The sequence below is a fragment of the Echinops telfairi genome, unplaced genomic scaffold (assembly GCF_000313985.2).
Source record: "Echinops telfairi isolate 266 unplaced genomic scaffold, ASM31398v2 ScPeMD7_443;HRSCAF=831, whole genome shotgun sequence".
NCBI lineage: Eukaryota > Metazoa > Chordata > Mammalia > Afrosoricida > Tenrecidae > Echinops > Echinops telfairi.
This window is the reverse complement of record NW_022104341.1, coordinates 66,974,001-67,000,946: the sequence shown is the minus strand read 5'-3', so window position 1 is coordinate 67,000,946 and position 26,946 is coordinate 66,974,001. Positions and strand designations below refer to the sequence as shown.

General features: G+C 42.9%; 1 protein-coding gene across 5 annotated transcripts in view; it reads left to right on the top strand.

The window, feature by feature from the left end:
- Positions 1 to 26,946, top strand: part of FGGY (FGGY carbohydrate kinase domain containing) — a 564,284-nt gene that overhangs the window by 168,563 nt on the left and 368,775 nt on the right. The window lies entirely within an intron of this gene.

Genomic DNA, 26,946 nt, shown 5'->3' with positions numbered 1-26,946 from the left:
AAGCACTTGCTGATGAAGATCAAGAATTGCAGCCCTTATTAAAAGATGTAGCATCTGGGGTCTTAAAGGCTTGAAGTTACACAAGCCGCCATTCAGTAGTGAAGCAACAGGTCCACCTGGAAGAAGCACACGGCCGGTGCTATCATGAGGAGTCATAGGGACTGGGTAATAGGCATCAGCAGACACATCACAAACAAAAACATATTGTTGAGGATGAGGGGGGCTGGAGCAGAGATCAAAGCCTATCTGTAGACAGTAGACCAATCTCCCCACAGACGTGGCCACAGGGAAGGGATGAGTCACCAGGGTGCAGTAAAGCATTGATGAAACACATTATATACCTCTGGTTTCTTGAGGCTTCCTCACCCCCCACTACCATGACCCCAGTGCTGTTTCCCAATTCAGATTAGACCAGAACATGTACACAGGTATAGAAAGGGATGGGAGCTCACGACACACAGAATCCAGCAACAGGAGTGGGAATAGTGATACCAGAAGGGTAGGGGAAAGGGGGAGAACAAGGGAGAAAAGGGGAACCAATCACAATGATTGACACTTAATCATACATCCCTTTATGGGGGAAGAGCAACAGAACACATGGGGGAAGGGAGACAGCTGTCGATGTGAGAGATGAAAATAATAACCATGTACAATCTATCAGGGGGTTATGGGAGTGGGGAGGGCAGGGGAGGGGGGAAATTGCTGATACCAAGGACTCAATAGGAAGAAATGCCTAGAGAAGAATGAGGGCAACATATGTACAAATATGCCTGATTCAGTTGATATATGGATTGTGATAATAGTTGTAGGAGCCCCCAGTAAAATGATTTAAAAAAAAAGAATTACAGCTTTTAGTATGGATTATGACTCATTGTACACAAGATCAAATCTTCACAACTGGACCAACAGATAACATCATGATAAATGGACAAAGGGTTGACATTGCCAAGGATCTTGTTTTGCTTGTGCACAATCAACACTCATGGAAGCAACAGTCAAGAGACCAAAAGGTGAGTTGCATTAGATAAATCTATTGCTCAATACCTTTTTAGAGTACTGAAAGCAAGGCTGTTACTTTAAGGACTACTGTGTGCCTGGTTCAAGCCAGGATATTTTCAATGACCTTATCTTTATGTGAAAATTGAACATTGAATAAGAAATACTGAAGAAGAATCATTGTATTTGTATTATGGTGCGAGAGAAGAATATTGAAAGTACCATGGGCTGCTAAAAAGACCAACTGATCAGTCTTGGAAGAAGTACAGCCAAAGTCTTCCTTAGATGCAAAGATGATAAGACTGTCTCATGCACTTGAGACACGTCGAGAGTCCAGTCTCTGGAGAAGGACATCATCTTTAGTAAAGTAAAAAGTAAAATTCACATAGTGAATGTAACAATGGGCTCAAGCATAGGAACAATTGTGAAGATGGGGCAGGCCTGGGGACTCTTTCTCTTTGTTGTGCACAGGGTCGTTATGCATCAGAACTGACTCGATGTTACCGACCAATAACGACAAAGAAAAATCCATGCATTTGAACTAAAGTGTTGGTGAAGAATGATGAAAGTACTATAGATTGCCAAAAGAAAGAACATGTCTGTCTTGCAAGACGTATAGCCAGAATACTCCTTTGAACACTTTCAAAGAGTATTCTCCTCTACGTACTTGGGACATTTTGTCCAGAGAGACTTGTCCTTGGAGAAGAACACAAGCTTGGTAATTTGGAGGGACAGTGAAAACTGCAGACCCTCAATGAGATGCACTGACAGCAGTGGTTGCAAAGTGGGCACAAACATCAGAACAGCTGTGAGAATGGGACGGGACCAGGTGGTGTTTTGTTCTGTTTTACATAGGATTAATATGAGTCCAAACTGACTTGATGGTTGGGAGGCAGGGGAAAAAATGAGGAGCTGGTCCCAAGGGCTCAAGTAGAAAGCAAATGTTTGAGAGTGATGATGGCAACACATGTACAAATGTGCTTGACACATGGATGGATGGATGGATGGATTGTGATAAGAGTTGTACGAGCCCCAATAAAATGATTTAACAAAACCAAAAGCCGACTCAATGGCACCTACCAACCACCACATCTACCATCAGTGAAAACGGATTCTAAGTTTGTTTAGAAAATTGAAAATCCAAATGATATGTTAAGGCGTCAACATGGCAACAATGTAACTGTAAGTACACATCCTGCTTTCAAAGTCATTTCTCTAGACTGTGTAACATACACTGTACAATTTAAAAGGCCGCGTCTATTGCCCAGTTACCCATAAATTGGTTTTCCTGTTCCGTAAGCATAATACTTCAGAACCCTCTGAAGTTTACTTCAAAGTGAGTGAATGTAGAGTGATTTCTGATCATTTTCTTTCTTTTTTAATCGGGGGTTCATGCAGCTCTTATCACAATCCATACCAACATCTATGTGTCAAGCACATTTGTACATTCGTTGCCATCATCATTCTCAAAATATTTTCTTTTTACTTGAACCCTAGGTATCAGTTCCTCATTTTTCCCCCTCCCTCCCCTCCCTTCCCTCTTTCATGAACCCTTGATAACTTATAAATTTTTTTTTTCATGGCTTACACTGACCTATGTCTTCCTTCACCCACTTTTCTGTTGTTTGTCCCAGGAGGGAGTTATATGTAGATCATTGTGATTGGTTCCCCCTCTCTCTCCCATCTTCCCCTTCTCCTCGTGGTATCAGTACTCTCATTGTTGGTCCTGAGGGGTTTATCTGTCCTGGATTCCCTATATTTGCAGCTCTTATCTGTACCAGTGTACATGCTCTGGTCTACCTGGATTTGTAAAATAGAATTGGGATCATGATAGTGGGGGGTAGGAAGCATTAAAGAACTAAAGGACAGTTGTATGTTTCATCGATGCCAAACCACATCCTGACGTCTCATCTTTGTGATCCTTCTGTAAGAGGATGTCCGATTGTCTACAGATGGGCTTTGGGTCTCCACTCCACACTCCCCCTTATTCAAACTGATGTGACTTTTTGTTCTGGATCTTTATTACCTGATACCTGATCCCATCAACACCTCATGATCACACAGGCTGGTGTGCTTCTTCCAGGAGGACTTTGTTGCTTCTCAGCTAGATGGCCGCTTCTGTATCTTCAAGCCTTTAAGACCCCAAATGTTAAATCTTTTGATAGCTGGGCACCATCAGCTTTCTTCACCACATTTGCTACGCACCCATTTTGTCTTCAGTGATTGTGTTGGGAAGGTGAGCATCACAGAATGCCAGCTTATTAAAACAAGGTGTTCGTGCATTGAGGGAGTACTTGAGTAGAGACCCAATGCCTGTCTGCTACCTTGATACTTATCATATAAATATATGTGCATGGATCTATTTCCCTATCATTATATATAAATATATTTACATGTATAAATATATTTACATGTATACATGCCTATATTTAGATCTCTATAAATGCCCACTGCCTCCTAGTTCTTTCCTCTATTTCCTTTTACTTTCCTCTTGTCCCACTACCATGTTCAGCCTTCATTCGGGTTTCAGTGATTCTTCTTGGGTATATGGCAGTTGATCAAGCCCTACCAGGCATCCTACACCCTCCTCACCATCTATTTTAGATTATTTGCTGTTCCCTTGTCCCTGGGATTGTTAACTCCCACTTCCTTTCCCTCGAATCCCCCTCTCTCCATGTCTTCTTGGAACCATTGGTCTGGATGTTTTCTCCCTAGATTGTTTATCCTGCCTATCTTATCTAGATAGCCGTGCAGAGACAATAATATGCACAAAAACAAGATAGAGCAAAACAAAACAACAACAAATCAATGACACTAAAAAAGAAAAGCCTATAAATAGTTCAGGTCTGTTTGTTGGCCTTTAGGAGTGTTTTCTGGTCAAGTCTGATGGGGTGCCACACCCTGGACCCCAATTAATTTTTTTTTTTTTTTGGTTTTCCACAGGGACGGCATTGCTTTGCTCCCCTTACTGCTCTGTTGCACACCCTTAGTATTTCACCCCAGTGTGGTGGTGTGATTTCTGGTCATTTTCATTCTGTGACTAGACTCTACTCTTGGTTCATTCTCTGTTCCAAACTCTACTCTTTACTCCACACTCCATATTTTATACTGTCCTCTTGGCTTGTATTCTATTCAAGACACCTTGGGTAGTTCACTACCTAAATTCTCACCAGTACTTGAATTTATGAAATAGAAATTTGTTGTAAGAAAAAAACATTGGACCCTTCACAGGAACAGATTGTATGAAAATGGAAGAAACAGCACCTAGGCAAAGCCTTTTCCCTCTCTTAGGCACCTTGACTCCAGAAGCCTTAGAGCTCCAGAAACAGTCTGCTTTGAGCGGCTAGGCCTGTGGTCACTGGGATCGGGAATATTTCCAAGGGCGGGACGAACCGAGATGGTACTATTAGAAGAGATGGCCCTCTGACCTAAGCAGTTCTCTGAAGGCAGTATCCCCCCTGGTGGGGGTGTTTGTGCAGGCCATTGTGAAGACTGGGCTCTGCCGCTATGCAGCACCACTCCAAGGGTGGAGTGCACTGCAAATCAGTCTTTAACATTGCTTGTGGAAGGTGTGATGAGAGGTTTGAGGAAACCCATTCATCTTCTGCACCCAACATGCTTGAACAGAAGGATCAGACTGAATCCGGGGCGTTTAGAGTTCACTGAATTTGTCAAATTATTTTTCAAGCTTGTAGTGCTTAGGACTTCCACAGATGTGTTTCACCAATTGCTTGTGCATTAGTGTCCATTAAGGAAAATATAGTTCATATGTTTCTGATTCATCTACCCTGAATTTATCCAAAGGCTGTATTGCTAAGATCTCCCAAGTCCAGAGGGTTTTTTGGAAGTTTCTTGCTTAGCTTCAATTTTCAATGAGAATAAGAGTTATGGGTGATTCTAAGTGATAAAAAAGAAGCCCAAATTCACCCTCAAATGCTTAACTACCAAGAGGCTTTGGGCACAGCTATCTTCTGGTTTGGGTGTTGTTGTATTTTTTTTTGGGGGGGGTGAAGTAGGGGGTAGGGAGGGTAGGTAACAGTTAGTCTAGAGCCTCTTTATGGTTTACTTTACACTGACCTGATGAGAAAAGGTGCTTTTGGAAATCCTGATGTTGTCCAGAAAATCATACTTATTATTGTAAAATGAAACTTCACAAGGTTCATAATGAAGTCTTTTCTTAGAACAGGGGAATCACTTTCTGACAGAGAATAAATAAACTCGGCATACAAGCCAGTTCAATGACTCGGTTTCTTTAACAACTTAAAGAGGCGGTGGAAAGAGAGGCGGAAAGCAAACCTATAATGAAATGAGTCTTAGAGCCATCTCACCCACTCCTAATGCATGGCCCTTGCTTGCATCCGCTGTCAGAGAAGAGCTTTGAAAAGACATAAAAAAGAACAGTAAGAGAAAATTGAACACAAAGTGGATATTTGATGATATTTAAGAAAGGTTGCTTTGAATTATGAAAATGGCATTACAGTTATTTTTTAAAAGATATCTCACAACGAAGAGACATACATTGAAATGCTGATGGAAAAATAATCTGAGACCTAGCCTTTTTTAAAAGGAATTTGGGCTGGGGTGTAGATGGAATAAGATGATCCTGAATTGAGATTGCATGAAGCTGGAGGAGGGGCCCATGGGGTTCTCTAAGAGTCTTTAACAAACACTTTTAGTGAAAGAGGGGGGGCGGAGTGCGGAGTGGAGACCCAAGGCCCATGTGTAGGTCACTGGACATCCCCTTACAGAAGGGAATCGGGGAGGAGATGAGCCAGTCAGGGTGCGATGTAGCAACGATGAAAAATACAACTTTCCTCTAGTTCCTAAATGCTTCCTCTCCTTGCCCCACCCCAGTATCATGATCCCAATTCTACCTTGCAAGTCTGGCTAGACCAGAGGATGTACACTGGTACAGATAGGAACTGGAAACACAGGGAATCCGGGCCAGATGATCCCTTCAGGACCAGTGGTGTGAGTGGCGATACTGGAAGGGTGGAGGGAGGGTGGGTTGGAAAGGGGGAACCAATGACAAGGATCTGCATGTGACCTCCTCCCTGGGAGATGGACAACAGAGAAGTGGGTGAAGGGAGACGTCGGACAGGGCAAGATATGACAAAATAATAATTTATAAATTATCAAGGGTTCATGAGGGAGGGGGAAGCAGGGAGGGAGGGGTAAAAATGAGCTGATGCCAGGGGCTTAAGTGGAGAGGAAATGTTTTGAGAATGATGAGGGCAATGAATGTACAAATGTGCTTTACACAATTGATGTATGTTTGGATTGTGATAAGAGTTGTATGGGCCCCTAATAAAATGATTTAAAAAACTCTTAAAATTTACTGGGCTAAGAATAATTTCTTTTATACATTTATAATCTTTTTTGTGCCTTTAGTTGAAGGCTTGTTCATTGAATGAGGTTCCCATCTAACAACGTTCATACAAATAGCTTCATGCGTGGTCAAAGTTTTCCTCTCATGTCTTCATTCTCACCGTGTCCATTCTGTTCATTCTGGTTCCATTGAGCTTGCTTCCCTTCCTCTCCTTGCCTTCATCTTTGCTTTGCTTTTTTTTAAACAAAATTTTTATTGGCATTTAATCCACATATCACACAGTTCAATATTTGCTTTTCTTTAAACATTGGCGTTATGTAGTGAATTGTTTAATGGGTGTATTACTCTTGGATGCTAATGATTATTTAAAGTCCAAACTCTTGTTTGGCTGATAACGTGTATACAGGAGTGGTTTCCATCTAGGTAAAAAGGGTATCTTCAGGGCATAGTCTTAGGGCTTCCTCCAGACCATCAGTCTAGCAAGTCCAGTCTTTTTAAAACTGAATTTGACTTTTGCGGTATGTTTTTCTCCAATTGTAACTCACATCTTCTATTGTGTCCCCAGTTGGAATGGTTGGTCTTAGCCGTTGGGCACCATCTAGCTCTTCTGCTCTCAGCTTAGAAGTGGCCGTGGTTCCTGTGGGATGCTTGTCCTGTGGAAGTTTGTTTTTTGTGTTTTTGGTTTCTTTCATTTCTTTTTACACATATGCCTTCTCATAGACATATAAACATGCACTTTTACCAGTGTGACCACAGACACAGGCTTTGGTTGTTAGGACTATTGTTTAAATTTTAATATATTATAGCACTTACTGAAGTTGCCCTTTTTTTCTCGTGTATTTCCACGTGTCTTCATTTACTTTTGTTTGAACCAAGAATTTTAAAAATATAAACAGTTGTAGTCTCTGAAAGCCTTGAATTCTTAAAGGTCTTTAATTTGGTCTCTTAGCTTCTGCTACATATCCTGTTTTCCCCAACCTAGGAATACCCAACCCAAACCCACATCCATCAATTTGATTTCAACTCATAGCAACTGTATAGGACAGAGCAGAACTGCCCTGTGAACTTTTTGAGACTATAAATCTTTGTGGTAGCAGGCAGCCTCATCTTTCTCACCTATAGCAGCTGGTGGATTTGAACCATCAACCTGTAGTTATCAGCCCAAATTTAACCCACAACATTACCAGAACTGCTTTAACTAAGAGGTATTTCCCTCTCGGACATAGCTATTTCTCTTTTCGCTTTTTTCTCTATCTCCTATCATCTCCCCTGACTCACAATCAATATTTAATAATTGAAAAAAAGTAATTGAATGAAAGGCAAATAAAATAATGGTGGTTGCCATGATACCAAACCAAACTGATTGAGTCAGTCCTCACTCGTAGTGACCCTAAAGGAAAGGCTAGAATGGCCCCTGTGAGTTTCTAAGACTGTAACTGTTTGGGAGAGTAGAAAGCCCTATCTTTATGCCTTTGAATGACTGGTGGTTTCAAACTGCTAACCTTGTGCATTGCAGCCCAACATATAACCACTATGCCATAGGGTTCTTTCATAGGCCAAGCTTAAAAGAAAATAAGTCTATACTTCTTAGACAATGCTAAAGGATTTTTGAGACCTTTTGTATGTTAGAACCAGGTTAAATGCCTTAGAAAAATGCGGAAACAGCCAAAGTCCTTACTATTGACGGCCTTATAGCCCATTTTAGTGACAGCTTTATTATAATATATATATATAATTTACACATATATTTATATATATAAAGAATCAAGAACCGCATGTGATTATACAATTCAGTTATAACTAGTGTGGTGCATGACAGTGTTTGAGTTTCCATTTGTGTCCTGTCCTCTCTTATGTTATAATATAAGCTGCTTGCGGATGGAGTCTTTGACCTACTGTTGTGTCCTCACACATGGAACCGTGTCTAGTATGTATTAGATGGTCAAGTCATGATAGCTGAATGTACGAATGAGTGAGTGTCAGGTGCTATCGAGGGCTGTCTGAGGCACAGGTATTGGTTAAAGCTGTCCAGGAGGCGTTCCTAAGCTGGTGAAGGATTTGTATTTTGAAGGATAAGCAAATCACTTCTTTGTGGACGTTAGCCTTAAAGGGGGTTAGAGTTTTAGGTAGATGCCTTGCATATTGGGGGGAGGGGATTGAATTTTATATTTAGATTCTATTTGGAATCCTTCCATTTATGAGCATTGTACACTTCTGAGTTTGCTTTCTCACCTATCAAATGAGGTTAACATGAGGGAAACAATGGCAGTGATCGGTGTACAACAACCCCCCACCCGCTGTCAGGGGTATGAACGACAGAAACATGGGTGAAGGGAAAGAGCAGATAGTGTAAAATATGAAAATGAAAATAATGTATAAATTAGCCAGGGTTCATGAGAGTGGGAGGGGAGGGGAGGGTGGGGGAAAAGGAGGAGCTCATACCAAGGGCTCAAGTAGAAAGAAAATGTTTTGGAAATGATGATGGTAACATATGTACAAATGTGCTTGATACAATTGATGTGTGGATTGTTATAAGAGTTGTAAGAGCCCCCAATAAATGATTTATTAAAATTTTTTTAATGAGATTAACATTATTTTATTGCTGCCACATCAGTTCCAACTCATAGAACAACAGAATGAAACACCACTTGGTCCTGCCCCATAGCTGCTGGTATCTTCAAATACCAGTGATGTGTGTGTGTGTGTGTGTGTGAGTGTGTGTGTGTGTGTTTCACCGACATGTTTCTGGTCAGTCTGTGGCAGCAGACAGAGGAGTTTTCTCAGCCTGCAGATTTTGGTTAGATCTTAGAAGGATCACGATTCTGCTTATCCCTAATTCCTCCATTAGGCTCGGCCACTTTTCCCTCTCCTTTCTCAGCAACCTCATTGACTTCTCTCTCAGGCTCCTGGGGCCAGGTTCCCTTCTAACCCTGATTTTTTGAAGGTGTATTCCCAGCTGCTGACTAATGTCTCAAATCACACTGTTACACCACAAAACGGTTTTCTTGTGGCTTGTCCCATCTTTCAGAAACCAGCCTGCTCCTTCTCCTCTCAGGATATCGGGGCAGCATGGCAGAACTGGCACTCTAGTATCTATTCTGATACTGAGAAAGAATAATGTCACCGTGGCCACAACTGTTAATTTTTGTAGGTTTTGTGAACCAGATACAAACATTTAGGATCATGTGACCAAACTTCCCTCTGAGTGATACTTGTTATTTTGATGTCAGTTCCTGGCCTGGGTTACCCTTAGCGTCCCCGTCTCTCATCTTGAATGGTTAACCTCTCCACCTCTCCCCGCTCCCTGCTTGAGCTCGCAGTGCTGCTCCTTGAGGTGAGAACGGTGACGCTTCATCTCACATACTTTGGGCATGTTGTGAGGAGAGACCAGTCCTTGGAAAAGGACGTCGTGCTTGGTAATGTAGAGGGGCAGTGAAAAAGACCCTCATCGAGATGGATCATCGAGGTGGCTGCAACGATGGCCGCAAACATAGTAACCACCCTGAGGGTGACTGAGAACGTGGCCATATGCCCTTCTGTTGTATGGCGGCTGACCATAGCAGGTCCTCTGAGCAGTTCCCGGGTGAGACATAGAGCCCCACTGGGAATTCCATTGCTCCGCTTCCCCAGTGGGAGCTCGCTTAGGGCAGAGTGTTACAACAGCTGACTGGCAGAGGGCATGGAGAGAATGTCATTCGGGCACTCAGAATGGGCGCAGAATGAGGAAGGCGCTAGTTTGAGAAATCAGAAAGGATGCATGGGTTGCTGATGGATGTGTGAAATAACATTATACACCAATAAAAATGTGGTCATTCAGGAATTACAACGATCATTCCTGTACCCCTAAAGACTCCCCAAACCACAAGCCGGTGCCCTCCAGTCAATTCTGACTCATAGTGACCCTAGAGGGTCGAGTGGAACTTCTCTGAGCTTCTGAGCCTGGGAATCTTCACGGAAGCAGACAGCCTCATCTCTCTCCTGCACAGTGCGCTCTCGTGCCCGGACGAGGCCGTGTGTCCCTAATTTCTTATCCATCCTCGCTCACCTCAGATGCGACCTCCTCAGAAAGGCCTTCCTGGACCCCTCCATGAAATGGGCCTCCCTCACACTAACCAGTTCATATGTTCCTAAGACTTAGTGCTCCCAGTTCATGTATTGTTCACTTCCAGACTTGGCTCCCCCAAATAGTCCCAGCTCCGTAAGGAAGTATGACTGCTTGCTCCCCAGTGACTAACAGTGACTTAAAAAAAAATTACATGGGGAAATAATTGTATGGGGATGGTTCAAGGAACCCTAGTGGCTTGAGATAAGACTAATATGAATAATAAGTAAATATAGATAAATAAATGGATGCATGTGCACATTTTCTATCATTCTGTAAACTAAATAAGTTCAGGCCATGGTTATACAGGCTTGTTATTATTATCATGAGTAATTCTCACACACACACACCCTTTCCCCAATCTCTGTAGGGGCCTAGACATGGTATGGATTTGTGGGGAAGGAAAATCTTGTAGCAGATGGCCCTACCTGCAAAAGAGAGTAAGTCTAATGTTCTACCCTGCCCACCAGTCCCTAGCACAGACAGGCATAAACAAAACAAAATGAAACCGAAAACAATTTCCAAGGAAGGGAACACTTAATATTCTGAGTCGGCCAGGATAGCCTCTAGCCCCGAGGACAGCTGGGAGCTCAGGTTGGTGGAGGGCACCCAGGACGGAGGTGAGAGGAGGCGCCGCCTTGTCTGGTGGCAGCAGCTGGGGCCCTCTCTGCTTCCCTCCCGCAAGCAAACTTCCAGTTGGAACCAGTGCATGCTGGGATCCGGCCTGCCAGACAGACAGATGGCCTCAGGCCACTGATCTGGTCATGGCACCAACTGCATAGCCACCGCTTTACTCATGTCCCTGTGAGACAGGAGATGGGGGGTGAGAGGCTTTACCTTGCATTCCCCTCCTCAGTAGAAGTGACTCACTTCAATGGTAGCTTAAATTTCGGTTCAGATTCCTTGGACTGGGAGAATTTCCTCTACCCCTGCTCCTCAGAGCTGGCTCTGAACAGGAACACCTGTAAATCCCCACGCTTTTAATCAAAGCATTTGAAAGAGACACTTTATATTCCCCCCTGCTTTCACCTGTCACAGAAGGGCCTTGTCAGAATTAGATTACAAGTAATTCCCTAAGTGCAGCAGCCCCCCTATGCAGCCTGGCAGTTGCCAATTATACCCTGCAGACGTTTTCTGAAGATCTGCCAAGAGGTGCGGCAGGAGCGGGGGAGCCACCGCCTGATACTTTAGCTGACCTGTCTGTGGTGTGGACCCAGGACGGTCCCTCACAAGATGTGGGGCTCCTTGGCCAAGCCCCTGACACTCAGTGGCCTTCTGCTTTCTCATCTCTAACGTGGGATGGTGGCACTGGATTGGAGATGGCAAACAGATTACCTCTCACGTCACACCAGTTCTGATTGATTGGAAGTGGCTGTCTACACCTCTGTCAGGGATGCTTAGAAAGCTGATTCTCCGCTAAGTGAGGAGGGACAATCAATGCTTGATGTTTTCCAAGTGTATGGAGTAGGGGCACATGTTCCAGGGATGATGTGACCATACACTTGAAGATGATTTCTATTTCTGCAATTTATTGGTTCCAGGTAGCCCTGAGTGGCACCAATAGTTAATGCTCCACTACTGGACAAAAGGCGGGTGGTTCAAATCCACCCAGAGTCCTCCAAGTATATGTGTGGAGATTTAAAATCCAGGAAAAATTAGGGGATCTTTCAGGAGATAACTTGATTGTCACTTTATATGTCAACTGCTTCTCCCCTTGGGCTTGTTGGTGTTTTTCCCGATCCACTCAGTTCATTCGGTGCTGTGGTTTTCTTGTTATGTGAGCTACAGACATACTTCATTTTTCATTGCACTCTCTCTTTTTTTTTTTAACTCTTCACAGATATTCCCAATATTTGGTTGTGCTTTTTCCTAACCAAAGAATGGGGACAACCCTGTATCAAGCATGTCTACTGGTATGTTTTTTTTCCCCCAACGGCATGTCTCACTTTGTGTCTTCATGTCACCTTGTGTAAATTTTGACAATAATTCAAACTTTTCGACAATGAGACCACACACTTACTTAACAGATTACTGTATTCTGAACCCAAGCCATCACCATCTAATGGATTTTGACCCATCAAGACCTTATGTGGGGTTCCGAGGCTTTAAATCTTTATGGGAACAGACAGCCTCATCTCTCTCGCGCAGAGCAGCTGATGGATTTGAACTTCCAACCTTTGTGGTTAGCAGTCCAATGCTTATCAAGCAGCTCCAAGTGGAAACATGACTTTCATATGCACAGCCATCGGAATTTACACGGCTTGCTTTCTTGGAACGGTCTGGAGCTGAACCTGTAATATCCATGCGGTATGTCTGTATTCCGCTTGGGATTTGGTCAAAGTGACCTTTAAAATACCGCCCTCAAATTGAAAATATGATTCCACCACCACCCCCCTACCCTGCCTTTGGTGTTTGAAGCCTGGTCCCGTTGGCCCTTCGTGATCACACATGTTGGTGTGCTGCTTCCATGTGGGCTTTGTTGCTTCTGGGCTAGATGGCCACTTGTTTACTTGCAAGCCTTTAAGTCCCCAGGCGCTATAAGTCTTGATAGCTGGGCACTATCAGCCTTCTTTACCACACTTACTTATGCACACATTCGTCTTCAGCGTTTATGTGGGGAAGGTGGTCACACAATGATGGTTTTTGTTCTTTGGTGTCTGCTGCCTGATCCCTTCAACACCTCGTGTTCACACAGGTTTGTGTGCTTCTTCTCTGTGGGCTTTGTTGTTTCCGAGCTAGATGGCCGCTTGTTTGCCTACAAGCCTTTAAGACCCCAGACACTATATCTTTTGATAGCCGGGCACCATCAACTTTCTTCACCACATTTGCTTATGCACATGTCTGTCATATCATGGTCAATGAGGGTGACACGTGATGGGGATCCAATGCCCATCTCTGGACAACTGGACATAACTTGCAGAGGGGTAGTGGGGAGGAGATGAGTCCCTTAGGGTTCAGTATAGCAATAATGAAACCCACAAGCTTCCTCTAGTTCTTAAACACTTCCTCCCCCCAACTACCATGACCCCAATTCTGCCTTGCAAACCTGGTTAGACCAGAGGATGCACAGCAGTACAGATGGGAACTGGAAACACAGGGAATCTAGGACATATGAACCCCTCAGGACCAAGGGTGACAGTGGAAGGGGGGGGTAGAAAGGGGCAATTGACCACAGGGATCTACATATAACCTCCTCGGTGGGGGATGGGCAGCAGAGAGGTGGGTGAAGGGAGACGCCGGGCAGTGTAAGATAAGATATAATAATAATTTATAAATTATTAAGGGTTCATGGCGGAGGGGGGAGTTGGAAGGGAGGGGGAGGGGAAAAAAGGAAAATGAGCTGATTCCGGGAACCCAAGAGGAAAGTGAATTTTGGGAATGATGAGGGCAACAAATGTATAGGTGTGCTTTACACAATTGATCTATGTAGTGTGATGAATTGTATGAGCCCCAATAAAATGATTAAATTTAAAAAAAATTGCAAATATGGGTAGTAGATGATCTGGAGTTTACATTTTCCGGGCTAAAGTCACTTGCTGGCCAAGTTTTCTTTCTTACCCCCACCGCTACCCCACAAATGCATGTCTGTCTCCTACTCCAGCTCCCCTTACATGCCAAGCCCATGTGGGCACCACACTGTGCACACACACGGGCACGTGTGCTCACAAGCACACACAGCAACATGTTTTTGACTGTGTGCTGATAGGTGAAATAAGTCCAACTCGGCTAGACTGGGGCCCTGGCCTGTCTGGTTTAAATCTGATCTGCCTGGGAGATCTGGGGCAGTGAGTGACAACAGGTGCGGATTGACTATGCTCCTCTGAACTCAGCCCGTGATTTTCTCCCAAAACCCTTGCCCGAGTTGAGTCCAATAAATCTTATAGCTACGCGATCCTGTTTCAGAGCTGATGGGAACTTTTGGGGTTCCCACCCCCCTTCTTGCCCCTTCCTTGCTCCTGAAGAGTTAATTAGAAATAACCCCAGGCCAGAATCGTCTGGGTCCGGGTATCCTCAGTCTTACACTTGAAAAACTGATTTCCTGGCCCCATTTTTGAAAAGTCAAGACCGAACTTGCAGAAAATTAGCCATAATTGGGGAGAAAATAATTGCCTGACTTTTTCTGTGGATGACAACTGGAGCCTCCTGCTGAGCGGATCTCTCACAGCAGTGTCCCCGCCCACTTCTATTTAAAACCCAGCCTTGCTGTGGCCTCCCTGGAAGAGGTCTCTGAATGTTCTCTGGGGTAAGTGTCTTGTGCAAACCACCCTGAATGGGTGTGTTAAATAGGGATTATTTTCATGTCTTTCCGGTGCAGACTCCCGGGGAGCTGCAACATCTCATCTCCTCCTTGAAGACACAAATGATTTTTGTAGCTGTCAGCTATGTTCAGGAGCCCACGCCTCCACGCAAACCTGAGCTTGAGGCCAGATCAGAATTTCTTCAGGATCAATCTTTAGTGTGAGAGGAGAACTGTTTCTGATAGATCTTGTTTTAAAATATTTTTTTAAAAAATATTGCATGCTGGCCCCTTTGCTGCTGCTCTCTGGTTGTGAGCTTTTTTAAAAGAAAAAGTTTCTTGGTCACCAGTCAATGAAGGAAGGATATTGTGGACCTTTTCATTAATGCTTGAAGGTGACTGAGTGTGGCTTCTTCTCCCATCATGGTGCGATGAGATCGACTGCGCTTCCTCATGTTTCTAACCAGTGTCTCTTCACTGAGTGCTTCCTCTGAGCTCCCTGCAGAATAGTAAGCTTATCAATAGCTAGTGCCACCCACCGGCAGCTCAGGCTCAGGTAATTTTCCCTGCAATAAATATGCTTTCCTTCCCATCATGGTGAAGATGTTACTCAAACCAAACACCTTCACGTCATGTCTTGTGTGTCTATTGCTACTACCCAATGAGGGCCAAATTCTCCAGCATTACCTCCTCCAAGTCTTTGGTGTCCCCCAGCCTCAGAACTGCTTTCCTTGATTGTCATCAGTTCGGTCTTTCCCCCAGCTCCTAGCCCACTTCGACTCCCCTACACCCACCAAACGTATATCCTATGCCACTGCAAGTGTTATGTTTTATGAATGTGTGAGATATAATAATCAATTAAAATGGCCTTCCTAGCCAAAAATCTCTTATATCTTATAAATTCTGGTCTCTTTTTCTGTGCTATAAACCCATTTGGAGGGAGTTCTCCACTATGCTAATGGACAAGATTAAAACTCAAATAACCAAATTGGCTGTTATTGAGTCAATTCTGATTAACTCTCTACTTCCGTCGAGGATGCGAATCAAATCACCAGTCTATTTTATTGTGGGTATAGCCAGCTGAACAACCAAAACTGCACCTCCAAAGCTCTTCCTCTGTGTATAAGAGCCAGCTCAGAAGCAGGAGCACACGGAGACATCTCGGGAGCATCAGAAGTGGAGCACATTCAACATCTCTGTTATAGGGAAAGAAGCCAACACCAAAGGCATGGAGATGCTGGGACAGAGCAGAGGAGCAGTATACAGTGAACCCTCGCCACTTCGCGCTTCGACTTCCGCGGCTTCACTCTATCGCGGTTTTTGCGTAACAGCGCATGCTCTGTCATTACTGCCACTGATTGGCTCATACTGTACACGCTTCTGTCTGCATCGCTACGTATCGGAGCTACGTATCAGACGCATTTTTGCTTTTGTACAGTGTACTGTAATTGTTTGCGATTTTTAAGAAATTTTATCTAAGCCCTATGATGGCTCCTAAACGAGCTGCTTCTTCTAAGCCTTCTGACAATAAAAATAAGTGCCAGAGGAAGATGCTCACCATCCAGGAAAAGGTAAAACTTTTGGATATGATCAAAGATGGCAAGAAAATCATGGAGGTTGCACGCCATTTCGACTTGAATGAGTCTTCCGTTCGCTCCATCCGTAAAGAGGAAAAAAACATCCGTGCTACGGCTACTTTCACTTTCAACAAGGAAGCAAAGCGCATCGTGACAAGTCGTAATAAGTTCATAGTAAAAACGGAGTCTGTCCTAGCCGTTTGGATCATTGTAACGTCCAAAATGTTTTACTGTATTTTCCCTTTTTCGTTTAATAAATTGGGTAATACGAGTGTAATGGTGACTAAAGGGTGTTTTTTCATGTCCTCTATGCTCTAATTACGAAAATATTTGATTTACAAATAAGGAATCCTACTTCGCGGAATTTCATTTATCACGGTAGGGTCTAGAACCGATTAACCGCGATAAACGAGGGTTCACTGTAGAGCCTATGAAGCTGTCAGCTGGAGCAACAGAGGGAGAAACCCAAGGACCATGTGCCTGAGGACCAGAGAGAGATTTATCTGCTTGCTGGGGAGAGGTGCTGATATGGATCAATGTCTGTATTCTTACTGCTTACTGATCCTGGCTTTGTGGTAATCTATTAATTTCCTACTATGCCCCCATACTTGTCACTGTTGTCTGAGTTATGTGTGCAATGAATTATTGAACCAAGCCAAAAAGTTCAGTGCTTTGAGAAAATAAGTTGGTCTCAGAATAGGTACTGAAAGATGGTGAGTAGAGGCATGTCTTTATTTCTGGCACATGACATTAGTAAAGCCAGAGGTGGTCAGATATGGCTTCCCTCTTGTACCATTGTACTCAATGGGCCTGCCATTATTTAACCATTTTAGTAGCAGCTTACTAAACCAAGTCCAAACTTCCTTGTTTGGGTGGCATACATGGGCTCTCATGAGCTAGTTGCCCACTAATTGTTCACACTCATCCTTAGTCATCCTCCTGGTAGAAGGGATCAAACAGATTAGAGGCTTGCCATGATCTGTTCTCTGTGTTAGCCTGGGTTGGCTAGAGAAACAAAACCAGTGACAAACATAGATATACAAGGAAGAACTTTGTATCAAGAAGAAATTTTATATCAACAAGGCAGCCCAGCGCAGCCCAACTCAAGTCACTGGGTCCAAAACTAACCAGAATCCTCTTCAACTATGCCTCCCACAGCGCTCTACTTTTTTGCTAGGTTTAATAATTCATTGCAATGATCACAAGCAACTCATAGACAATAGTCACCATGATGGGTTAATTTCAGGCTGATGACACAGAAAGGTGAAGTTTCGGGAAGCAGGGAGATTACATTCTGGTGGGTGCCAAGTTGCATGTATCCAAGGTTGGTGGGAACATGGCAAGGCTTTAGCAGCTCTTGTGGTAGGCAGCCCACAAGAGGATACCTCTGGCGTCAGGCACAATATCAGCAAGCATGGAGGGTGAAGGTCCAGAGGGGAAAGAGGAGGGGCTGAGAAGAAGAGGAAGGCCCTCACTGAGATGGATGGACACCGTGGCTGCATCAATGGGCTCAGGCATAGGATGTGAGGATGGCGCTGTACTGTACAGAAGGTTTAGGTCTGTTGTGCATAGGGTTGACTTGATGGCACCTAACAACAACAACAATCTTATTTTTTGGCATATGCTATTTCCTCTGCCTGCAATGTGCTTAATGGGCCTGCCCAGCCAACTCATATAGATCTCTGTTATAAGGTTGTTGTGATACAAATGAACCAACAACAACCAACCCACTGCCACCAGTTAATTCTGACTCATAGTAGCCCTACAGTGACAGTGATTACTATGATGGGGCAACTACATAATCTCTTGTCAACTTGCGAAGGGGTGGAGTCTAGCCCTGTCAATCAGGTCATAGTCAATGAGGTCTCTATGTGGGTATGACCTTCTCCTGAGGATTCTGGGAGCTCCTGTCTTCGTTCCTGGAGGAAGCAAAAAGGAAACACTCTCTGCTGCACATTCCTGTTGACAGACCACATGGAGACACACTGATGGAGCGAGAGCTCTGGAGCTGGAGGAGCCATGTGGAGACACCCCCACACACCCCCACACCCCCACACCCTCGCCAGCACTGAGATGCTTCCACTGCCACTGGATCCACAAAACTTTCTACCCACTGGCCTGTGATCTTCCTGTATTCAGCATCATTGTATGGCTGTGTCAGTCTAAAGAAGAATTTATGGGCTAGTATTGGACATATAGGCTAATATTGGACTTATGGGCTTGACTTGGACTGGGCTGGGTTGTTTTTTAATATACAATTTCTCTTTTATATAAAGCTCTTTCTTATACACATGAGTGTCTATGAATTTGTTTCTTTATTCAGCCCAGACACATATGACTTCAATAAGATAGCTTCTTTCTTTCTCCAAGTAGAGTGCAGATACATGCTCTCCGTGAGATTACCTGGGAACTCAGGGTTCCTCCACATCGTTGCGTGACCACCCTTGAAGCTCTGCCTTTGCTTTCTCCATCTGAGACGGCTTATAGTCAGAGCCACAGCTTCTTGCAGGCCAAAGGCTAGAGATGGATGACGGGACACATCTTCCCCCTCTAAGGGTGCATGCCAGACTTGGGAATATCTTTACTTTTCAGTTCTTTGTACTTCTTGTTTATCTGGTACCATATCTCACTGTTGGTAGTTGAAGTTGTAGTAGTGCGTGCCTAGTACATGTAGTAATCAGGCAGGAGTAAATCACCAGGCTATGTTAAAAAAACAAAACAAAAATCTTTGCACAAAGCCCTTTGCATGATTTAGGAGCCCTGGTGGCACAACGGGATAAGCATTGAGCTTCTAATTGCAAGGTCGGTGGTTCCAAGCTTCTAGCTGCTCTATAGGAGCAAGGGCTATTGGTTTCTGTTGAGATTTGTGGGCTCAAAAACCTTGTGGGATAGTTCTAATCACCATACAGACTCTCTCTGAGTTGGAATTTATTTGATTGTAGTGGGTTTAGTTTTGGTTTTAATGCAGTCCTTTGCATGCTTTCTATTATTTAATCTTCCATGGGTGGTTTAAGTGGTTTCCTCTCAGGTGCTAACATAACTGTCAGTTCAAATCTTACAAGTGACATCATGGAAGAAAAGCTTATAAGCAGTACTCTGGCCTTATTTCTTTCAATACAGATTGGATTGTCATTTTAGCAGTTGATTGTACTTTTGGTATTCTTCTCCAGCACCACAATTCAAACGCATTGATTCTTTTGGTCATCCTTATTCAATGTCCAACTCTCTCGTGCATATGATGAAATGGAGAATCCATGGCTTGGTTGAGGCATTCCTTAGGCATCACGGTAATATCCTTGCTCATCAATACTTTAAAGAGGTCTTGTGCAGCTGATTTATCTAAAGCAACATGTCTTTTGATTTCTTGACAGCTGCTTCCATAGGCATTGATTGTGGATTCAAGCAAGACAAAATTCTTTTTATTTTATTTTAATAAATAATTTTATTGGGAGTTCTTACAGCTCTTATAACAATCTATACATCAGTTGTATCAAGCACATTTGTACATATGTTGCCATTATCATTTCCAAAACATTTTCTTTCTACTTGAGCCCTTGGTATCAGCTTCTCATTTTTTCCCCTCTCTTCCCCACCCTCCCACCCGGGTGAACTCTTGATAATATATAAATTATTTTTATTTTACTAATTTACATCATCTACTTGTCTCCCTTCACTCACATTTCTGTTGTTCGCTCCCCCTGGGGTGGGGGTGGAGCTTGTATGTCCATCAATGTGTTCAGTTCCTTCTTTCTCCCCCTCCTTCCTCCACCTTCCCTCTACCCTCATGTATTGCTACTCTCATTATTGGCCCTGAGGGGTTTATCTGTCCTAGATTTCCTGTGTTTCCAGCTCTTCTCTGTACCCATTTACATGCTCTGGTCTTGCCAGATTTGTAAGATAGTGGGGGGATGGAAGCATTAAAGAACTAGAGTTTGTATGTTGTGTGTTTTGTCGGTGCTGTACTGAAACCTGGATGGTGTGACCCTTCTGTGAGGGGATATCCAGTTGTCTACAGATGGGCTTTGGGTTCCATTCCCACCTCCTTCTTTCCCATTGAAATGATTGTTTGTTTTCAGTCTTCGGATGTCTGATGCCTGATCCCATTGTCACCTCGTGATCACACGGGCTGGTGTGCTTCTTCCATGTGGGCTTTGTTGCTTCTCTGCTAGATGGCTGCTTATTTAACTTCAAGCCTTTAAGACACCAGATACTACATCTTGTAATAGCTGGGCACCATCAGCTTTCTCACCTCATTAGCTAATGCACCCATTTGTCTTCAGTGATCATGTTGGGAAGGTGAGCATCACAGAATGCCAGATTATGAGAACAAAGTGTTCTTGCATTGAGAGAGGACCAATGTCCATCTGCTACCTTAATACTTAACCTATAAATATATGTACATAGACCTATATCCATATCATTATATATTAATATATCTACATATGTACACGCCTGTTTATACCTCTATAAATAAGACAAAATTCTTCACAACTTCAACCTTTTCTCAATGTATCATGATAACCCATTGGTCCAGCTGTGAGGGTTTTGGTTTTCTTTATATTGAGTTGTCATCTAGACCTAGGGCCTTGTACTCATTGTTAGTAACTCCCCATTTCCTACGACTTGTCCTGCCATATTCCCAAGAAACCATTAATCCAGTTACTATATATATAGATCTACCTCTCCTGGATTTCATATACAGAAAAACATACCAAAAACTAGCAACAATAACATAATAAAATAGACAAAAACCTTAATTGAAAAGAAAACAAAATATTAAGAGCTGAAACAACTTTAAAATGGGTCAAAGGGGGAATCAAATGATAAGGTGTTACCTTGTAACCTAACCACAACTGCCTTAACCCACATTCAAATGTGGGTTATAACAATCTATGGATATCCTTGAGAAGAATGGGGATTTCAGAACACTGCATTTTGTTCAAGCGGAGCTTGTACATGGATCCAGAGTTACAATTCAAAAATCGAATACTGCATGGTTTAAAACCAGAGAGGTGTGCACCAGTCTTGTCTCCTCTCACCACACTTCCTCCATCTCTATGCTGAGCAGATCCTTAGAGATGCTGGCGTCTATGAAGAAGAATGTGGCCTCAGGATTGGAGGAGGGCTCACTAACGAACTGTGGAGACGCAGACGCAGATGACACACCGTACTTGCAGAAAGTGAGAAGGCCTTGCACTTGCTGATGGAGATCAAAGATCACAGCCTTCAGTGTGGATCACAAGTCAGTGTAAAGAAGACCAGAATCCTCACAACGAGACCAATAGGAAACAGCAGGATAAGAAGACAATCTGGCAGTTGTCAGGATAGCTTTCATTTTGCTTGGATCCATAATCAATTCTCATGGAAGCAGCAGTTTAGAGATCCAAAAGGTAAATTAGCGACACAAGACTTTTTTAAAGTGTTGAAAAGCAAAAATGTGCCCTTGATCAAAGTCAAGGTATTTTTAATAGCTTCATATGCATGTGTACGTTGGCCATTGAATAAGGAAGGCCAAAGAATTGATGGCGTTGAATTGTGGTGCTGGTGAAGAATATTGAAAATATCATGAACTGCTAAAAGGACAAACAATCTGGATCAGAAGAAATACAGTCAGCATGCTCCTTAGAGGCCAGGATGACAAGATTCTGTCTCATGTACTTTCGATATTTTTTTCAGTAGAGACCAGTCCCTGGAGAAGGACGTCATGATTGGCAAAGTTGAAGGGTAGCAAAGAAGAGAAAGGCCCTCAACAGGATGCATTGGTCAGTGGCTTCAACACTGGACAGAACAGGTGGGAGGATGGCACAGGGTTGGGTAGGCTCGCATTCTGTTGTGTATAGGGCTGCTATGGCTCAGAATGGATTCGATGACACCTGGCAACAACAGGGACTCATAACAAATTCATCAAAACCTGCAAGTTTCTATTTAAACAGCATTTCCTCCAGAATCACTTCATGACCTCCTAGACTAGATAGGATTCCCTCAAGTAGCCTTCATTCCATTATCACAATTTCCATTGGTTATTTTTTTATTTACTATCCTCCCAGGCCTTCAAGAACAACGTGCACTATGTTCATCACATTCAGCTCTGCATAGGCAGCATCTAACGTTGTCAGATAGTGCTAATAACCACTTGTCTAGGAAAAAAGGAATTGATGAATGAATGAGGAGTGAGTGTGTGAATTAGTGAATGAAGAATTCCTAAATGGTCTTTTATCTCAATTTTCTTTGAAGAAATTTTTCCAGGACAAAGCTTCCCAAATGACTGCATATTGGAGAAGTTGAACTGCAGGATCCAAGGCGCCTTGTGTCTGTCTTATTACAATGCAGGAAGAGGAAGAACTCTGGCCTTTCCCGTTAGAATGATGACTAAAATTAGCCCGCTGGGAGTGATCTTTGTTTACCGCCACCCAAGGCCATGGTCCTTAGTGAAAGGTTAGAAGATCCTGCACAGGAGAGGGTTGTTTACAAGTTCTGTCCAAATGATCCCCTGAAACCCTACCCAGGCCTTCATTTCCTGACCGCTTGTTAATTAGAGCCACGTAGGCCAACTGAGGAACTGGCGAACATTGACTTTTTCGCTGAAGGAGGATCCAGAACCCAGGATGTCCTGCTGAACACTTTCATCTCCCTCTGCCTCCATGCCCAGAGTCTTAGCAAGTCCTTACATTTGTTGTTGTTGTTGTTGTTGTTAGCTGTTATCAAATCAGACCCCTACTCATGGTGACGCCACATGCACAGCAGAAGTGGATCAGGGTGGTCCATGAAGGTTCATGGACTGGTTTTTGGAAGTTGATCACCAGACCTTTCTTCCAAGTCCTTCTTAGTCTGGAAGCTCCACTGAAGCCTGTTCAGCATCCTAGCCGCACATAAGCCTCCACTGGGAGTCAGGTGGCAGCTGGTGCATGAGGTGCATAGTTGTCGCAACAATTCTACCACTGGCCACCACTTTGTTACCCACAGATCTTTTTCATAAACACCATACCATCTTCCTCACAGTTATTGGGGGTGATGGTTGGCCAGAATTCTGCCGTTTCTAAAGAATCTTGTGTTTTTATTTATATTCTTCATGAAGATGTCTGCCAGGGCCACTAAATTGGGTGTTGTTCATTTGAGTGGTTAAGGAACGATTGAGATTCCACCAGAACAGAAAAGGAGGGACCAGAAATAAACCCAATTTTGTCCTAATAAGAATGTCACTACTGTCTTTCTTGTGGGGCTCTCTCGCCATGGGCCAGGCACTGTGCTAGACACAAAGTCTGCATCTCTTGATTCTGGTTCATTCTAAGCCCTAGTAAGACTGGAGATAACTCACTAGCTCATCTACAGGTTTTGTGTATCTCTTTAAAGCTCAGAACATATATCCCTGCCTTTTTGGCTAGAAGTCTCTAAGACTGAGAACCTCATTGACTTCTAATCCACAGTGAAGCTAATATATAATATCATACTCACTTGCATATACAAAGTATTAGGGACTGATGATTGTAATGCAACTGATGATATTTATTAAGGAGGATCTAGAAGAGAAATTGTAGTTGAGAATATTAATTATGTAGGGGGCCAGTTTGTCCAGAGCTGCATTTGGAGATGGGAATGATGATATGCTTGCAAAAAAATCCAAGCATCGCAAACTTTGTGAGCACAGGTCTATCCGGCATGCACAGGCTCCTGAAATAGGAACGGACTCAATGGCTACTGGATCCTACTGGTTAGTGAGTGATCTTGCTTCTACATAATAGATCACTATATCAAATTCTAGATTCCCTTTAGCACGACTGGGCTCTGAGTTGCCACTCCTGGTTCCTTTGATTGTCATGGCTGTGCCCAGAAGGACACACTGCCCCCTCTGTCTTATTCTCTGACTCGTCATTGGGACAACTTGTGTTTATCCCACAAATCTCCAATTAGTTGTCAGTTTCAAAATATCTTTCTCCAACCTCTTAGAGAATAGCTGGTTTCTCACCACCTGCTCTACGGGAGACAGATGTGTCAGCTTGCGTTAAAGAGGATCAAAAATCCAAACTCATAGTTGAGTCCAAGGCAGTGGGGGTAGTTTGGATTTTTTTTTTTTTTTACATAGGGTTTCCGAGTAGCTGGTGGGTTTGGGTTGGTCAGCCTACAACCTCACCTATAGCATCATCAGGGATTCTTCTCATGAGGAGTATAACCTTGTGAATCCTATGAAGCCATTTTATTCTGCCCTATGTATAGGGTCAGTATAATTTGCAATCTACTCAAGGGTAATGAGTTTGGGGTCACTAAACAATTAATATTTCAGACCCTTCTCAATCTAGAATGGCATTATGCTCGAAAGAGCTTGCTCTAAATTTCCGAAGAAACTTTGAGCAGTTCACAGGCCAACAAGAGTTCTGTGTCATGACATAATATCCAACCTTCCCATTTGGTCTCTGTTACAGTGTAGGAGAGATCCTATTTTTTTGAAAGCAACTCTTTAACATGGAGCTGTTTCAGTATAATGTCCAGATTTCAGGAGAAGTTAATGTTACTAGCTTACATGTGTAAAATGAGTTAATTAAGGCAAATTAAATTGAAAAAAACATATATATATATATATATATATATATATATATATATATATATATATATATATAGCTAGTTAAGGAGTTCCTGGCTGGCTCAAATGGCTAATTGCTTAGCTGTTAACCAAAAGGTTGGTGGTTTGAATCTACCCAGGGGTGCTTTGAAAAAAGAACCAAATTTTTGTTTATGAAAGATCATTGTCATTAAAAACCATAAGAGGTACAGTTCTACTGTGAACCACCTAAGGACACCATGAATTAGATTAGAGTTGACAGTAGCTGTTTACTTATTTTTCTAACAATAGGAACACTTTAGTGAGGACATGTGTATGTCAGTTACTATGCTAGGATGCTCTTTAACTACAGTATATCCGTAGTCCTCATAACAAGAATTTAAGTTAGATCAAATTCTCTGCCAAGTTGATTCCAACTCATAATGACCTTATATATGGTTTCCAAGCCTGTATATTTTCAGACTATTTGAATAGCTGGAGGATTTGAACTACTGATCTTGTGGTTAGCCGCCCAATGCCAACCCACAGCATCAACAGGACTACTCCTACTTTAAATGTGAGAAAATAAAGATTTCAGAGAGTTGCCCAAAACTAATCACACAGCAAATGACAGAACGGGGCTGTATTTCTGGGCCTGTCTCTCTCTAAAGTTTTTGTGCTTTCCACCATACTACCATCTGCCAGAAGAACAAACAAATCTGTCTTGGAAGAAAGGTAGCTGTAATTCCTTAGCAGTGAGATGGTACAATTTTGTCTCACATGTTATCAAGGAGGGACTAGTTCCTGGAATAGTTTTTGTGTGTGTGTGTGTGCTTAGTAGGGGGTCAGTGGAGAAGAGGAAGACCCCCCGTAAGGTGCATCAGCACAGTGGCTACAACAGGTGGTTCAAACATAACAGTTGTGAGTCAGGATTTCGGTCTGTTGTGCATGTAAGGTCATGACCAGTTGGAACAACTGATGCCACAATAGCACCCAAAAGCATTCTTTCAGTTTATTTGAGTGACATATCAACCAAAACTAGTTCAGTCCCTCTTCATTTCATTGTACAACCCAGAATGCCTTATGAATTCTGCAAAAATAACTAGCTTAAAGTTCAAGCCCATCATCTATTTTTAATACAAGGGGTTTTTAATTAAGTTCATGGAAAAGCTTACATATCTTTTCATTTCATTTTCCCATGAACTTTTTGAAGCCCTCTCACATGGCTGACGTTTGTGTTTGTCTGATTCCTGTTTGGAGAGATTGTTCATATTTATTATGACAATATTTTTAAACACTGACCGGGAGAATCAGGCCCTACCACGAGCTGCCCTTCCCCTTGGCACTCAGAGCCCACATCTGCTCCTCATGGGTGCCTTACAGTGGACGCAAAGCCAAATGTTTTACATGTGTTTGACAGATATCAGAAAATTGTCTAACTTGAAACTTTTCGTTGTAAGAAATGCTGTAAAAAATATACTGCTATAATTATTTCTAGATGAGAAGGAAAATGATTAAGAAATGAAGCTATTTTTTACTGAAGGATAGCATCTTCGATACATTTGTGTAATGGTTATATTGTTTATGTTTGTCTATGTTGTGTCCCCAAATAACTTTTCAAATTTTCTTTCCTATAGCTTCCCTATACCTGCAAGGAGAGGCATTGTTCAAATTAAACCAGACCATTACCTAGTCTCATGTGTGGTTCAAATATTCATACTTTTGTGTCTTTGTTTATGTTGTGCCCTCAACTCTGTTCTCTACTTTCGCTGTCTTAAAATGCTTTGATACTCACCTGACAGTCTACTTCTTCCTCAGCCCTGTCGCCAGAATTTGAAAGCCCGGTGTGCTGTAGCCTTTCAAGGTTTTCGTTCCATAATGCAGGTGTAACTTAAAAACTGAGCTCAGAAGCCAAGCTCACTGTCCTCAAGTCAAGTCCAACTTGTAGCAACTCTGCAAGGACAGAGTCGAACTGCCCTTGTGGGTTTCTGAGACGGTAACTCATTATGGCCATAGAATGCCTTCTCTCGCTCGTGTCCTTAACCGTCCTTAGTATATCACACATCATAATAACCAAAGAACTCCTGTTATCTCCTGAGGGCCAGGACCATGTCATATCTACTGATACCTGACATAGAATCTGTACCTCATGGCTGCTCAATACATTTGTTC